A 17493-nucleotide genomic window follows, 5' to 3' on the forward strand; every position below is an offset into this window, starting at 1 on the left:
CACTGCATTTCTGGAACACATTTTGGAAATGACAGCGGGCCCTTGCCGCTTCGTAGTAGTCGATGTTGACTGAGAGACTTCCTGAACTCCAAATTCCGTAAATTCCTTCAACAATGCTCCGGTGTATTTGATTTTCCACTCGCAAGCGTAGACAGTAGACAGTGTGAAATCGTTCGTTGGAGAGCTTCGCTCAAAGACAGGGTCTCAAGCATCGCAGCATCATGTATTTGCGACCATGTCTCGCGGTACCCGAACCAAAAATGTCAAGGAAACACACACACACACACAAAAAACTTCACGTGCTCCCGGCACGATCGTTGTCTTCTTCCCTTTCTAGCACGTTTACAACTACAGTCCAAAATTGTTACACGCAAAAATGTTCTAACACACTCCCCCCACCCCCCAAAATGGGCTAGCGCACATTTTTAACCGTCGTTGGCCAGTTCTAGAGGATACAGCAGTTGCACCGGTCTCCTTCGCAAAGTCCCATCAGGTAGGTGTACGGTGCAAGCCCTGACTTTCTCATCTCTGCCGTAGAATACGTCCACAATCCTGCACAACTTCCAGAGCAGCCGTGGTTGTTTCCAGTGTAGTGCCCGCTACTCAATTTAGGTTGCGAAATACCGCTACCCGCTACCTTATTTAAAAGTAACGCGATACTAGCGGCGGTACAAATTTACGAATGTAGCGCGATACCGCTACCGCTACAAAAAAAAAGTAGCGCAATTACACTTCCGCTACTTTCTTGCCGAAGGCCTATTAATATGTGATTCGATACATTCAGAGATACGTGCTCTAGCTGATACTTTATTTCTTGCGATCAGTACTTTCTGAAAAATTCATTACACACTTGCATTCACCTTCTAGGGCAGTTGCCGCTCAAAGTTCCCGTCACTGAGCCTAACACGTTTCTTGGTGAACGTATCGGCGCAAACACTGAAAAGTCGTTCGGCAGACGCGCTTGACGGAACGGCGGTACTCAGCTTGAGGAACGCCCCGTGCACTCTTGGATAACCCTGCTTTAGCGATGTTAAATTAAAGTTATCTGGCACAAAGAGGTACTGAGTAAGCTCACGATCAGCTGGATCTACTGTAGAAGTTGACTCTCCAAAAGAAAAGAAATCATGGCATGGAGCTCGCTCGTGGATTCCTCGGCGAGCTCACTTGAAGCGACCGAACACATTAACATTTCGTTTACAGTCAAGATGGTTACTTGCTTTCCTTGGTTTTCATCCGTGAGCCATGAGAGCTTGAACCTCGGAATTAAGACAGCAGCGATTTGAAAGTTATGGTCTGACATTAATCGGCCGAACCTAAAGTGAATACCATGTGTCGTTACCGGTTTCGCAGTTGAATACAATACGGAGCATGTAGTAAAATCACCTTTAGACGCTAGAGACTATAGCGTTTATTTTTTTTTTCTCCCTCAAAAGTAGCGGTAGCGGAGGCGGTTCCACTACTCAAAATTGTAGCGCAAATTACTTTCCCGCTACAAATAACAAATGTAGCAGAATTACACCTCCGCTACTGAAAAACGTAGCGATTACAGTAGCGCCGCTACAAGTAGCGCCGCTACGCACAACACTGGTTGTTTCTCATCGTGCAAGATGACTATGTCGCCAGGTTTGAGCGCTGAGGACTTGAAAACTCTCGACGAACGAGATCACTGCAGTTCGGCCAAGTATTCCTTGCGCCATCTTTTCTAAAAGTGGACAAGACCCCTTTGTCGACTTGTCCAAATTTCGTCTAATGATAGTTTCGTTGAGGTAAGTTCTCTGCATTGTGGGGTAGGTAGAGACGTCAGACGTTTACCGACGAGGAAGTGCGCTGGGGAAATTAGCATTTCTTCAGAACTGTTGCTGTAGAGGAACGTTATAGGCCGTGAGTTAATCACCGCTTCAACTTCAGTCAGGATGGTGATTATCTATTCCGTATCAAGGAGCTTCCTTCCTAGTACCTTCTTCAGCGATGTCTTGACGGATCGCACAAGTCGTTCGTAAAACCTGCCCCACCAGGGCGCCCGCTCCATAATGAACCGCCATTCAATTTTGCTCTTCGAGAAATGATCTTTCACCACCGGATCCCTTAAGGCCAACCACAGCTCTTTCAGTTCGCTCCTACTTCTCTTGAACGATAAGAAATTATCAGAATACACAATGTGGCATAGCCCTCTCCGTGAGACGAACCATCGTAGAGTTTGTAGAAAACTCTTGCTGGACATGTCCTTCGACAACTCGAGATGTATTGCCCTCGTGACTGCACATACAAAAATGACGATGTAACGTTTTTTGGTACCGTTAGCTTCCTTCACCATCAGAGAGGTCCGGCAAACTCAATTCCTACCACTTCAAAAGGTAGGCATTCCGTTACTCGGTCCGCTGGCAAAGGAGCAACCGTTCCGCTTGCTGCCTTGGCGTTCAAACGCTTGCAGGTCACGCAGTCGTGAATGACCCTTTTTACAAGTCGACGAGCTCTGGTAACCAAAGTTCTCTCGTAGTTGCACGAGTGTTTCTCTGATGCCCGCATGAACAAGTTGATGATGAGTCTGACGAACCAGTAGCTTCGTGTAATGATGATCTCCAGGCAAGATCCTGGGATGTCGCTCGTCGTACGTTCCACGGCTGAACTGTAGACGTCCGCCAGCCCTGATAATCCCGTCGTTGTCGATGAATGGTGTTTGGTCCCTTAATGGCGAGTTGCCCGGAAGTTTGGAGCCCGTTTCGATACAGCTCAGTTCGTGCTGAAAGGTCATCCGTTGAACCGTCTTTGTCCAATGGACTTCGGCCTTTTTGATCTCTTCTGTCGACAATACTCCACTCCTCCTGACATGCGATTTCAGGTTATGAATATAGCGCAGGACCCATGCTGTTGTCCTATGAAGCTTGAGTACGGAACTGTACTTGTTGATGTCAAGTAAAACCGGTACTGTGGATGTTGAAGTAGCTGTGGTTAACACCTGGGATTTCATTTCTTCAAGTTCTTCGGACGCAAACCGTGTCGTTGGGGGCCTTCTTGGCCACGAGCTCTCGTCGCTGACGATCCACGCTGGTCCCTTCCACCACAACCGAATCTCGATCAGTCGTTGAGCTGATATTCCTCTGGTCATTAAGTCAGCGGGATTTTCTTTGCTCGGACAGTAGTGCCAAGGATGCGAATCGCTGTTCTTTTGAATTTCGGTCACTCGGTTCCTTACGAATGGTTTCCATCTTGCTGCATCGCCCTGGATCCAATGAAGTGTGATCATACTGTCAGTCGAGAAATGCACGCCGCTAATGTCCAGCTTGAGGTTTCCGCCGATGTACTGAAACAGGCGTGATGCCACGAGGCTCGCCATCAACTCTAGACGGGGCAGCGTCAGTTGTTTTAGTGGAGCGATTCTTGACATCGCCAGAACAAGTGTCGTAGTCGTCCTTCCTGTTAAGTCCCTTACACACAGGTACACTACCGCGTCGTAGGCTGCTGTGCTTGCATCCGCAAAGACGTGCAGCACTCTGCTGTAGGCGACGTCACTTGAGCCATACTCGTAATTTCGCGGTACTTGTATCCGCGATAAATGTCTTAGGTCGTCGCACCAGTCAGCCCATTGGTGTCTGATGTCATCTGGTAGAATTTCATCCCATCCAAGTTTAAGTTGCCAAGTGCGTTAAAAACAGAGTTTAGTGGTTACGAGAAATGGCGAAATAAATCCCATTGGATCATACAGCCTTGCTGCTGTCTGTAGTACGAAACGTTTCGTATCTTTACGTTGCTCGGAGAACTGCCTGACACTGTCCACTGCGAATGTCAGGTTGTCCGTCGCCGGATTATCCAAGAACTTTCAGTACACCCGCCACTTGACCCTGTGGCATCGCTGCTGTTGCTTCCTCCTCGAACAAGTTCCTTATGGTCGGACTATTGGAGGCCCATTTGTGCAACTTCATAGAAGCAGCTTGTAATATGCTATTCGCCTCACGGTAAAGTTTCTCGGCACTTCCTTCATCTGCTGCTCCAACCATAAGGTCGTCAACGTACAGTGACTCGCTGAGCAACGTACACGTGACGGGGTATTCGTCTTTCAGGCTCCGCATGTGGTGTTGTAATGTAGCTGCCAGTAGAAAAGGGCTCGACGTGGTTCCAAAGGGGACCCTGGTCATTCTGTACGTTTCGATGTCTGGCAAAGGTTGATCGTGTGTCGGAGCTTCCTTCAGCCACAGAAACCGTAGCGCATCTCTGTCAACGTTGGTGATGCCAATCTGTAAGAAAGCCTTCTCGATGTCAGCGACCATAGCCACCCGATATTTCCGTTCAAGTATATATTTATATGAGTTCAGCAGTAATGCCACTAGGTCACAGTTCAAGTTCGGGCCACTTTCTAAATTGTCGTTCAGTGACTTCGCTTTGGCATCGTGTGACGAGGCATCAAATACGACCCGCAGCTTTGTCGTGCTGGCGCCTTCTCTGCTTACCGCCTAATGGGGCATGTAGTACGTCCTGCCCTGCGATGATTGATGTGGGCTTGCCACTTCCGCAATACCGCTGCGTAGCTGCTGCCGTATGACGTTGTCAGACTCGCTCATGAGCTGTGAGTCACGTGTAAGCTCCCTCAGGAGTTGATGAAGTCGCTTTCGGGCGTCGCCCTCGTTGCTCTCCAGATCCACTTCCGTTTTCGACGGTAGGCATACTTGATAGCGATCTTCGACCTTCACCACAGCCTCTGTGAACGACGTTTCAACGTCGTTATCCTTCGTATCATCGTTTTCTGTCTCACATATTCCCAAGCTGTCCAAATCCCACAACTTTGTCACGAGCTCTTCCAGTGGCCACTCTTGCGTCACCGTCCGCAGCACTACAGTCTTGTTACAGTGTACAACATTTCCGCCTGTCGGGATGGGACCCTGAACACACCAGCCGAAGGACGTTTCGATGGCCCTCAGTCCCTTTCCGAGGTCTTCCACCTTCCCGCTGACGACTTCTCAATAATAGTCAGATCCTATGAGCACTGCGACATCTTTGGAATCGGTCTGAATAACATCAGCTGGCTCCAGATTCTTGTCATTCAGCTTACCTTGTATATCTTTGTCAATCATCGGAAGAATCTGCTCGCAACTGTTGTCGGTTTCCAATGCTTCAGTTTCGAAGCTTTTTTCTCCATCACGACTGCTCCTCGACAATCGTACTCTTCTGAAGCTCCGTTCTGAGAGGTGGCTTCCAAACACTTCAACCGTAAGCTCCTCGGTGTCCAAATACTTGCACCCCAGTTTCTTCGCCATCCTCCTTGATATGAAGGACCGCTGGCTCCCGCCATCAAACATGATTCTGGCAAGTGCCGTAGATACTTCACCTGCCAGCCTAGCCGTCGCAGTCTGAAGGAGAACTGTAGCCCTCCTTGAATTGTCAGCAGCTGAATGTAGGCTAACGGACGTCGATGGCGTTGTGACAGAGTCCTGATCTCCGTCAATTTCTTTCGATCCTTTTCTCGACGCGTAGCTTGGATCGCACATTGAAGCTGCATGTCGGCCTGTGCATTTCCTGCAACGCAACCTGCTCTTGCACTCCCTGGATTGATGATTAAGTTTAGTGCATCGGTAGCACCTCCGCTCAGCTCTGAGAATCTATCTCCTTTTTCTTCGTTAACGGAATGTCAGAATCACAATTCTCCGTCCCATGTTGTTGTGACGAATAGTATGTGCAGCGAGTCTTCCCAGCCAAGTGCTGCAGTGCGGCTACTGAAGCTGTTGGCTGGCGTTTCCGGTCGTGAGAAGTCTTGTATTGTCCCTTGTCGTTGGTTTCTTTCGGTAGATGCCCCAAGAACACTCGCGATCCTCAGGACGTCCTCAAAGTGTCATCGCGTCCTCGTCCGTGATAGGATGCCCGGAGGAGATCCGTAGAGTGTCATCATGGGATCTTCCAGTGAGAGTCATTGGCGTACATCCTGCGGCCGCCAGCCGGAGGACATATATAGGTGAAGTAAATTAGTTTAATAATGCAATGTGCATTTCTATGGCTACGCCCATTAATTAGTGTTTTGGTTTGTTTGTCATAACCAAATTCAACCAAAATCAGCAGTGATCATTTATAAACTACAAAAATACCACAAAGAGAAAATACAAAAAATACAGTGGTACAAATACAAATTGGATGATTTCAACGGATACTCCACGCACTGGGTTCAATGTGCGATAAAATATAGCTTGCTAGAACTTTTATTGTGATCTTGTTGCCATGAACATCCGTGCAACGTCCCTGATGGGATGCTGCACGGAGCATTTCCGTGGAAGATACAGAAAAGTGATGGCATTTTACAACGCGTGCTTGGCTTTCGTTGGATGCTTTAAATCAACTAAGTAGGAAACACGGACGTCACCTTGGTTGTAACCTTATCATCCAAGGAATTCGTCACTGGTGTGTTGCTTATACATGGAATTGAAGTAAACTTAGGTACCTCACCCTTGGTTTTGACTGCGATGCTAGGAGGACTCTCGCACATGCAGGAGTTTGCAAGATAAGCAATAAATAGTATATGTTTTATCTGCGAAAGGAAATGCCACTTTTGGATATTCCTTTCAAAGTTGGCTGTCTTAGTCTTACACTTAGTGGCACATGGCCTTTTATATATTTTTTGCTTTTTATGCCACGGCACCCATTGTTCGTCATCGAAAAACAATCAAAAATGAGAGACGGAAAATGACAAGCTGGTGGCCGAGGTTGAAAACTGCACGAGAGAGAGTCCGTTTCCACTGTAAACGTTTGCACACTTGTAGAAATGAGAAATGAAAGCAGATGTACTGGAGGATTTTACATTATCCTATACTGCTCCTGAGAATATCCCAGTCTTGTCCCCATATGTTGTCCCGAGGACCATCTCTGGAGTCTCATTCTAACACTTTTCTAACAAATTGAGGATCATGTGGGGATATTCCCAGGATGTCACTGCTGTCCCGCAATGACATCCTCAGGATGAGTGAGGGATGTCAGCGTGTTCTTGGGGTGTTGCCTGCTCCCGGCATTGTACTTCAATTCTTACCAGCTGAAGTAGGTCTGACACCTTCTGCCGGTATTGCCTCACAGCAGGGTCCAAAATTCTTGTCGTTCCGGCGCTTTCTCCAGCTTGGATATTAGATGAAACTCCCACCGGGATGGATGCCATTGCCGATTTTCTGTGATATTGCAGCACAATGTCTCTCGGTAACGAGCGTAGCCGTACAAGGTACAGCAGTGAACAGTAAGAGTCTTCACTCACACCTAGGACATTCAGTCCGCGAATGTGGGCTTGAAGTCTGTCATAGAGCTTACGAAGCTCGCGTACGTCTTCGGACAATCGTACGGGACGAATATTCAAAAGCGCTTCCATGTGGTCCTGAATGATGGCACTTTTCGTCCCATACCGTTGCCGCAAAAACTCTACTGCGTCATTGTAGCATTCTGCTGACAAGTGCAGACCTGCTATGGCAGCTGCTGCCTCGCCGACTGATACCGACTTTGGGTAACTGAACTGAACTAGTGGTCTGTATTCCAGCTTGTACAGATCCACTCTTCTTGCATTTCAGTTTGGCGATGCAGGTAATCACACGGTCGGTGTATTCATATGTGCGTGTAAAATCCTCTTCGCTCTGTTCGATCTCGCTGTGTTCGATTTCAGCGTCTACGTCGTTAAGTTGCTGGTGACAAGCTTGAAGTCGTTCGATCAACACATCGAGAGCGTCCAATGTGACTTCTCCAGTCCCGCTCAGTATATTGTTGGCTTCGGTGATGATTCGGGTCACTTGGGACCGGAGCACCTGACGGTTCTTCGGTAGATGAGACATGGCGTCCGCCGTGTTCGATTCCGTCGATTCGCTGCGCCGTTACCGTTTCAGAAGTGTTCGTCGATCAGAGTCCTTCAATACCTTCAGTCCTCGAACATCCCGGGTTTCGGCACCAAAAGTGTGTGAAATCGTTCGTTGGGGAGCTTCGCTCAAAGACAGGGACTCAAGCATTCCATCGCAGCATCATTTATTTGCGACCATGTCTCGCGGTACCCAAACACACACACACACATTCTCCAGGCACGATCGTTGTCTTCTTCCCTTTCTAACACGTTTACAACTTCAGTCCAAAATTGTTACACGCAAAAATGTTCTAACAGACAGTTAACCCCGCGTCCTCGTTATGGTGGTTATCGCTTATCAACTGCCAGGCGAGAGAGTGAGATGGTTGGCGACGCAGGTAAGAGCGGAAGTAAGCAAACAAAAGAAACACAAACACAGACACGTATTGACTTACCCGGCACAAATAGGCGGCACATTGCTTTCGGTGGATAACTTTCCTCTCATTATGCCTTACATATTGATATGTGCCGCGTGTTAGGAGTAAAAGGGCACGTACAGGCTTGTATGCCTACAAATTGACATAAAAAACGCTTGAAATAGGCGTTTTTCAGTCGCAAGCGTCACAGTAAGCGTTTTTGGATTTAGAGTGTATTCCCATCCCGGGCTCATCATATGAACCCTGTTTATCAACACGTTTCCGGCTTGCATTTCTGTGTGTTTTGCTTACTTTCTGCTTCCAGTGTGGGTGTTGTATGTCCTTTCCAAAGGTTGGAATTCTTTTATACTTCCCTTGCATTAAACTGTTGACAGTCCAGCGTCGCCCTTCATTAGGGCAGCTCTCACTTGGCGACGTCCGACGCGGCGTCGTGAGCGGGCCGCGGTAGTAGAGGCGCATTCCCGCAGCCCCGTCAGAGCGCACGATTTTCGTGTTCCTACCAGAGTGGCGTAACGTCGTCCCAAGCAGACGAAAGGTCAGGAGGCGCGGCCTTTCTGTGTCACATTATTGGTCGCTAGCTATCGTTCTCGGCAGCTCTCGCCAATGTCGTGAAAGAAGTTGCCAGTATATGCCAATATATATCTCGACGTCTCCCAACTCCGGAAATGCGCGTCTGTTTCCGCCGCCAGCTTACGAAGCACGACGCGAGGTCGTGAGAGGCCCGCGGACGTAGAGGCGCATTTCCGTCGTTCCATCAGAGCGGCAGTCTCACCAACGCTGCTTAAGTGTTGATCCTCGATAAAGCGTCCCTTAGCTTGGAATTGCGACTGAATCCATCTTCTGTAACGTTATCTATAGCGTCACTGGAATTCACCTTGCGTCAATAACCTCGAGTAGCTTCAACCCTAAGCCACGCTTGATCTTGGTTTAAAGTTAATCGGCGTTCGTGAAACCGGGCTATGGCTCAGTCCCACCAACTTTGAGCCGAGATCAAGGGTTGCTAAAGCTTGAAGTAAATACAGGGAGTTCCAGCTAAATGCGGCCATATATATATATATATATGCTGGTGTGGCGACGTTTGGGACTTATAAACATATGTTCAACGTGCAGCCAAAGAGCGTATGCTATTTTTCTTCATTTAATACTTTACTGGCTTCGCACTGGGCTTTCAGAGGTGAGTCACTCACCCTGACGGGAGGACATCACGTTCCACGTGACCTTCTGACGCCACTCACTCAAACGTCGCCCACCTACGCATTGCTGATGAAGGCCCAATAAGGCCGAAACAGCTGTCCAATGCTGGTGTGGCGACGTTTGGGACTTATAAACATATGTTCAACGTGCAGCCAAAGAGCGTATGCTATTTTTCTTCATTTAATACTTTACTGGCTTCGCACTGGGCTTTCAGAGGTGAGTCACTCACCCTGACGGGAGGACATCACGTTCCACGTGACCTTCTGACGCCACTCACTCAAACGTCGCCCACCTACGCATTGCTGATGAAGGCCCAATAAGGCCGAAACAGCTGTCCAATGCTGGTGTGGCGACGTTTGGGACTTATAAACATATATATATATATATATATATATATATATGGAACGATGCATGATGCGACGGCACCAGAGGACACGTTTCGCCATGTTTGCGGCTCGTCAGCTTTGGGTAGCTGCGCATCGTTCGGAAATGGCAAACCAGGGGTCGCAAAGCGAGCTACATACACCTGGGAGGGTGATTGAGCACTCCTCAATGCCACAGTGCAAGCCAGTGAATTATAAGCAGAAAAAAAGCCACTACAGAAAAAAGTAAATGACACTAGACGTGTTTGAAATTCAAAATTACAGATTAATATGGCTTCTATGGCTGCACGCAGAGAAACAGATACTCATGGAACGATGCGACAGCACCAGAGGACACGTGTTTCGCCGTCCATTGTTTTAAGTCTTTACTATGCTTTTGCGCACTCATATTTTTCTTATTCTGCAAGCGTTTCGGGCATAACTTACAACACCCATTTACGTTCTCTGGAAACTGTTCAGAATCGTGTTATTAGGAATATGTTTAGATTACCATACTTGTCTCCTGTTGCATCAATCATGCGCGGTCACTAGATACTAGCTATTAAACAAATAATATCTTAACACATATTACATATAACATTTGGCGTTTTGAGCGGACACCTCCCTTCTGTAGCCGCGAATTACGATGAACTTCGAGCTGTTGGTCACGCAAGAACAGAGGCTGAACTTCCCTACCGTTAAGACTAACTACGGGAAACTAACATTTTTGTTTCGGAGTGTAAATGAATGGAATAGCATACCACCAAACATCAAAAGCGTCAGATGTTTTTCTTTTTTTTTTTAATTTAGCAGACTAGCGAAATATTTTTTTTGGCTGCCAAAAATATATCGATATTAATTTAACCATATATTGCATATGGTAATATTACTGATTTGGGGCACAAAGATGTGCAGCTGCATCTAGTGCGTGTTTTGCTATTACATGTGTATTATTGCTAAGTATTGTTTTCCACCTTTGCATTGTTTTCATGGCTCTAATCTATGTATATCCCACGGAAGACCCTTTAACCGGGAAACTTTTCCGTCTGGGTCCTCGCTCTGCATGGATTGTACTACTCATTATGCTTCGTAAAGTTCAAATAATTTCAATTCAATCATGCAGCGAAAGACGTGTTATCAGTGGCTTGTGCAATGCTATTCTGCCGGGTTATAACACAGGCGATCGTCAAATTCGGAAAACGTAGCAGCGGAGCCCTCTTAAACGAGCAAAACCCCTTGTGCCATGCAGCCAAACACTTATTGCCAACAACTTCTACTATGCCATCCTACCAGGATCATGACACAGACGACTGCAAATATCGGAAAAGATGCAGCATAGCCCTTCAAAACGAGCGAGGCCAGTTGTATCATTATGCCAAAGACATGTCACCAATGGTTCTGCTATGCCCCTCTAGTGGGATTGTAACAGAGGCTACCGCAAAATCCGGAAAATTCTGCAGCAGTTTGTCCTTTCTATGTTGTTCTAGCCTCAGAACATCAGTTATCTCTGCAGCAGAGCCCTCTAAAACGGTCTATACTGCTTGTATCATGGTTCCAAGGATATACGTATTCGCAACGGCTTATGCTATTGCCCTTCTACTGGAATTACAACGGAGGCGACCGCAAACCCCGTGAAAGGCAGTACCAGAGCCCTTTAAAACGTGCGAAGCCCCTTTAATCGCAGTGCCAGGGCGTACCTGTGTCCCCTGTACATGGAGAGGTTGTGTTTGAGGAGACTGCTTCCATAACGACACTCATGAAGGTAAAAAAGAAAATGAAATACTATCAAATTTGGGGCTTAATATGATCTCATGTAAAAATAATATTTAAAAAAAGTCCCAATCTGCTTTTAGAAAAGGTATACGCAAAATCCAGGTTTCGGAGTTTGAGCCGACGCGCCACGGGGAGCCGTGGGATCAAAACTCGACACATTCATCGCTGTGTCATATTACGTCACGGCACATCGAGTCGGATGCCAGCGATTACGCCGACGCTCCATGGTGTAAGCTGAAAAAAAGAAAATGTAAGGAGGCAGCGGAAGCACACGTACAAGAACAACTTTATTTGACTTTGGCGAGTGGGGAGGTTCATCGCCAGAGGCGATACTCTATCCCATTGCTGGTGGGGATGTGGATAATAAAATAACACGCGTAGAGTGGTTAAGAAGCCAGAGGAAAACAACGAGTGGAAGGAGAAGCGGCGTGTTAAACAAAACTGAAGCACTCTACTGGGGAAAAAATTCCAGGATACGGGTTTCGCGACAGAAAGAACCGTTTTCACCAAACGTGCCATGCCCCTTTCTCAGTCATGTAACGGCAGCTGCGAAGGCAGAGTATTGTGGTTAATCACAATTGAAGCGTGGCGGGGTGTTGTGGGTTGGAGGAGGGGATGGGTGTGGTAAACCACTGAGTAGTATAGATTCGAGCCCCACAACGACATCCTTTTTCTAATCCAGTTCTAGGAATTTCTAATCCACCACCCATTTCTAATCCAGGTGAAGCCAGGTCAGGCGAAAGGTCAGGAGGCGCGGCCTTTCTGTGTCACATTATTGGTCGCTAGCTATCGTTCTCGGCAGCTCTCGCCAATGTCGTGAAAGAAGTTGCCAGTATATGCCAATATATATCTCGACGTCTCCCAACTCCGGAAATGCGCGTCTGTTTCCGCCGCCAGCTTACGAAGCACGACGCGAGGTCGTGAGAGGCCCGCGGACGTAGAGGCGCATTTCCGTCGTTCCATCAGAGCGGCAGTCTCACCAACGCTGCTTAAGTGTTGATCCTCGATAAAGCGTCCCTTAGCTTGGAATTGCGACTGAATCCATCTTCTGTAACGTTATCTATAGCGTCACTGGAATTCACCTTGCGTCAATAACCTCGAGTAGCTTCAACCCTAAGCCACGCTTGATCTTGGTTTAAAGTTAATCGGCGTTCGTGAAACCGGGCTATGGCTCAGTCCCACCAACTTTGAGCCGAGATCAAGGGTTGCTAAAGCTTGAAGTAAATACAGGGAGTTCCAGCTAAATGCGGCCATATATATATGTATATATATATATATATGGAACGATGCATGATGCGACGGCACCAGAGGACACGTTTCGCCATGTTTGCGGCTCGTCAGCTTTGGGTAGCTGCGCATCGTTCGGAAATGGCAAACCAGGGGTCGCAAAGCGAGCTACATACACCTGGGAGGGTGATTGAGCACTCCTCAATGCCACAGTGCAAGCCAGTGAATTATAAGCAGAAAAAAAGCCACTACAGAAAAAAGTAAATGACACTAGACGTGTTTGAAATTCAAAATTACAGATTAATATGGCTTCTATGGCTGCACGCAGAGAAACAGATACTCATGGAACGATGCGACAGCACCAGAGGACACGTGTTTCGCCGTCCATTGTTTTAAGTCTTTACTACGCTTTTGCGCACTCATATTTTTCTTATTCTGCAAGCGTTTCGGGCATAACTTACAACACCCATTTACGTTCTCTGGAAACTGTTCAGAATCGTGTTATTAGGAATATGTTTAGATTACCATACTTGTCTCCTGTTGCATCAATCATGCGCGGTCACTAGATACTAGCTATTAAACAAATAATATCTTAACACATATTACATATAACATTTGGCGTTTTGAGCGGACACCTCCCTTCTGTAGCCGCGAATTACGATGAACTTCGAGCTGTTGGTCACGCAAGAACAGAGGCTGAACTTCCCTACCGTTAAGACTAACTACGGGAAACTAACATTTTTGTTTCGGAGTGTAAATGAATGGAATAGCATACCACCAAACATCAAAAGCGTCAGATGTTTTTCTTTTTTTTTTTAATTTAGCAGACTAGCGAAATATTTTTTTTGGCTGCCAAAAATATATCGATATTAATTTAACCATATATTGCATATGGTAATATTACTGATTTGGGGCACAAAGATGTGCAGCTGCATCTAGTGCGTGTTTTGCTATTACATGTGTATTATTGCTAAGTATTGTTTTCCACCTTTGCATTGTTTTCATGGCTCTAATCTATGTATATCCCACGGAAGACCCTTTAACCGGGAAACTTTTCCGTCTGGGTCCTCGCTCTGCATGGATTGTACTACTCATTATGCTTCGTAAAGTTCAAATAATTTCAATTCAATCATGCAGCGAAAGACGTGTTATCAGTGGCTTGTGCAATGCTATTCTGCCGGGTTATAACACAGGCGATCGTCAAATTCGGAAAACGTAGCAGCGGAGCCCTCTTAAACGAGCAAAACCCCTTGTGCCATGCAGCCAAACACTTATTGCCAACAACTTCTACTATGCCATCCTACCAGGATCATGACACAGACGACTGCAAATATCGGAAAAGATGCAGCATAGCCCTTCAAAACGAGCGAGGCCAGTTGTATCATTATGCCAAAGACATGTCACCAATGGTTCTGCTATGCCCCTCTAGTGGGATTGTAACAGAGGCTACCGCAAAATCCGGAAAATTCTGCAGCAGTTTGTCCTTTCTATGTTGTTCTAGCCTCAGAACATCAGTTATCTCTGCAGCAGAGCCCTCTAAAACGGTCTATACTGCTTGTATCATGGTTCCAAGGATATACGTATTCGCAACGGCTTATGCTATTGCCCTTCTACTGGAATTACAACGGAGGCGACCGCAAACCCCGTGAAAGGCAGTACCAGAGCCCTTTAAAACGTGCGAAGCCCCTTTAATCGCAGTGCCAGGGCGTACCTGTGTCCCCTGTACATGGAGAGGTTGTGTTTGAGGAGACTGCTTCCATAACGACACTCATGAAGGTAAAAAAGAAAATGAAATACTATCAAATTTGGGGCTTAATATGATCTCATGTAAAAATAATATTTAAAAAAAGTCCCAATCTGCTTTTAGAAAAGGTATACGCAAAATCCAGGTTTCGGAGTTTGAGCCGACGCGCCACGGGGAGCCGTGGGATCAAAACTCGACACATTCATCGCTGTGTCATATTACGTCACGGCACATCGAGTCGGATGCCAGCGATTACGCCGACGCTCCATGGTGTAAGCTGAAAAAAAGAAAATGTAAGGAGGCAGCGGAAGCACACGTACAAGAACAACTTTATTTGACTTTGGCGAGTGGGGAGGTTCATCGCCAGAGGCGATACTCTATCCCATTGCTGGTGGGGATGTGGATAATAAAATAACACGCGTAGAGTGGTTAAGAAGCCAGAGGAAAACAACGAGTGGAAGGAGAAGCGGCGTGTTGAACAAAACTGAAGCACTCTACTGGGGAAAAAATTCCAGGATACGGGTTTCGCGACAGAAAGAACCGTTTTCACCAAACGTGCCATGCCCCTTTCTCAGTCATGTAACGGCAGCTGCGAAGGCAGAGTATTGTGGTTAATCACAATTGAAGCGTGGCGGGGTGTTGTGGGTTGGAGGAGGGGATGGGTGTGGTAAACCACTGAGTAGTATAGATTCGAGCCCCACAACGACATCCTTTTTCTAATCCAGTTCTAGGAATTTCTAATCCACCACCCATTTCTAATCCAGGTGAAGCCAGGTCAGGCGAAAGGTCAGGAGGCGCGGCCTTTCTGTGTCACATTATTGGTCGCTAGCTATCGTTCTCGGCAGCTCTCGCCAATGTCGTGAAAGAAGTTGCCAGTATATGCCAATATATATCTCGACGTCTCCCAACTCCGGAAATGCGCGTCTGTTTCCGCCGCCAGCTTACGAAGCACGACGCGAGGTCGTGAGAGGCCCGCGGACGTAGAGGCGCATTTCCGTCGTTCCATCAGAGCGGCAGTCTCACCAACGCTGCTTAAGTGTTGATCCTCGATAAAGCGTCCCTTAGCTTGGAATTGCGACTGAATCCATCTTCTGTAACGTTATCTATAGCGTCACTGGAATTCACCTTGCGTCAATAACCTCGAGTAGCTTCAACCCTAAGCCACGCTTGATCTTGGTTTAAAGTTAATCGGCGTTCGTGAAACCGGGCTATGGCTCAGTCCCACCAACTTTGAGCCGAGATCAAGGGTTGCTAAAGCTTGAAGTAAATACAGGGAGTTCCAGCTAAATGCGGCTATATATATATATATATATATATATATATATATGGAACGATGCATGATGCGACGGCACCAGAGGACACGTGTTTCGCCATGTTTGCGGCTCGTCAGCTTTGGGTAGCTGCGCATCGTTCGGAAATGGCAAACCAGGGGTCGCAAAGCGAGCTACATACACCTGGGAGGGTGATTGAGCACTCCTCAATGCCACAGTGCAAGCCAGTGAATTATAAAGCAGAAAAAAAGCCACTACAGAAAAAAGTAAATGACACTAGACGTGTTTGAAATTCAAAATTACAGATTAATATGGCTTCTATGGCTGCACGCAGAGAAACAGATACTCATGGAATGATGCGACAGCACCAGAGGACACGTGTTTCGCCGTCCATTGTTTTAAGTCTTTACTACGCTTTTGCGCACTCATATTTTTCTTATTCTGCAAGCGTTTCGGGCATAACTTACAACACCCATTTACGTTCTCTGGAAACTGTTCAGAATCGTGTTATTAGGAATATGTTTAGATTACCATACTTGTCTCCTGTTGCATCAATCATGCGCGGTCACTAGATACTAGCTATTAAACAAATAATATCTTAACACATATTACATATAACATTTGGCGTTTTGAGCGGACACCTCCCTTCTGTAGCCACGAATTACGATGAACTTCGAGCTGTTGGTCACGCAAGAACAGAGGCTGAACTTCCCTACCGTTAAGACTAACTACGGGAAACTAACATTTTTGTTTCGGAGTGTAAATGAATGGAATAGCATACCACCAAACATCAAAAGCGTCAGATCTTTTTCTTTTTTTATAAATTTAGCAGACTAGCGAAATATTTTTTTTGGCTGCCAAAAATATATCGATATTAATTTAACCATATATTGCATATGGTAATATTACTGATTTGGGGCACAAAGATGTGCAGCTGCATCTAGTGCGTGCTTTGCTATTACATGTGTATTATTGCTAAGTATTGTTTTCCACCTTTGCATTGTTTTCATGGCTCTAATCTATGTATATCCCACGGAAGACCCTTTAACCGGGAAACTTTTCCGTCTGGGTCCTCGCTCTGCATGGATTGTACTACTCATTATGCTTCGTAAAGTTCAAATAATTTCAATTCAATCATGCAGCGAAAGACGTGTTATCAGTGGCTTGTGCAATGCTATTCTGCCGGGTTATAACACAGGCGATCGTCAAATTCGGAAAACGTAGCAGCGGAGCCCTCTTAAACGAGCAAAACCCCTTGTGCCATGCAGCCAAACACTTATTGCCAACAACTTCTACTATGCCATCCTACCAGGATCATGACACAGACGACTGCAAATATCGGAAAAGATGCAGCATAGCCCTTCAAAACGAGCGAGGCCAGTTGTATCATTATGCCAAAGACATGTCACCAATGGTTCTGCTTTGCCCCTCTAGTGGGATTGTAACAGAGGCTACCGCAAAATCCGGAAAATTCTGCAGCAGTTTGCCCTTTCTATGTTGTTCTAGCCTCAGAACATCAGTTATCTCTGCAGCAGAGCCCTCTAAAACGGTCTATACTGCTTGTATCATGGTTCCAAGGATATACGTATTCGCAACGGCTTATGCTATTGCCCTTCTACTGGAATTACAACGGAGGCGACCGCAAACTCCGTGAAAGGCAGTACCAGAGCCCTTTAAAACGTGCGAAGCCCCTTTAATC

This window comes from Ornithodoros turicata, chromosome 1, assembly GCF_037126465.1.
Source record: "Ornithodoros turicata isolate Travis chromosome 1, ASM3712646v1, whole genome shotgun sequence".
NCBI classification, from domain to species: Eukaryota; Metazoa; Arthropoda; class Arachnida; order Ixodida; family Argasidae; genus Ornithodoros; species Ornithodoros turicata.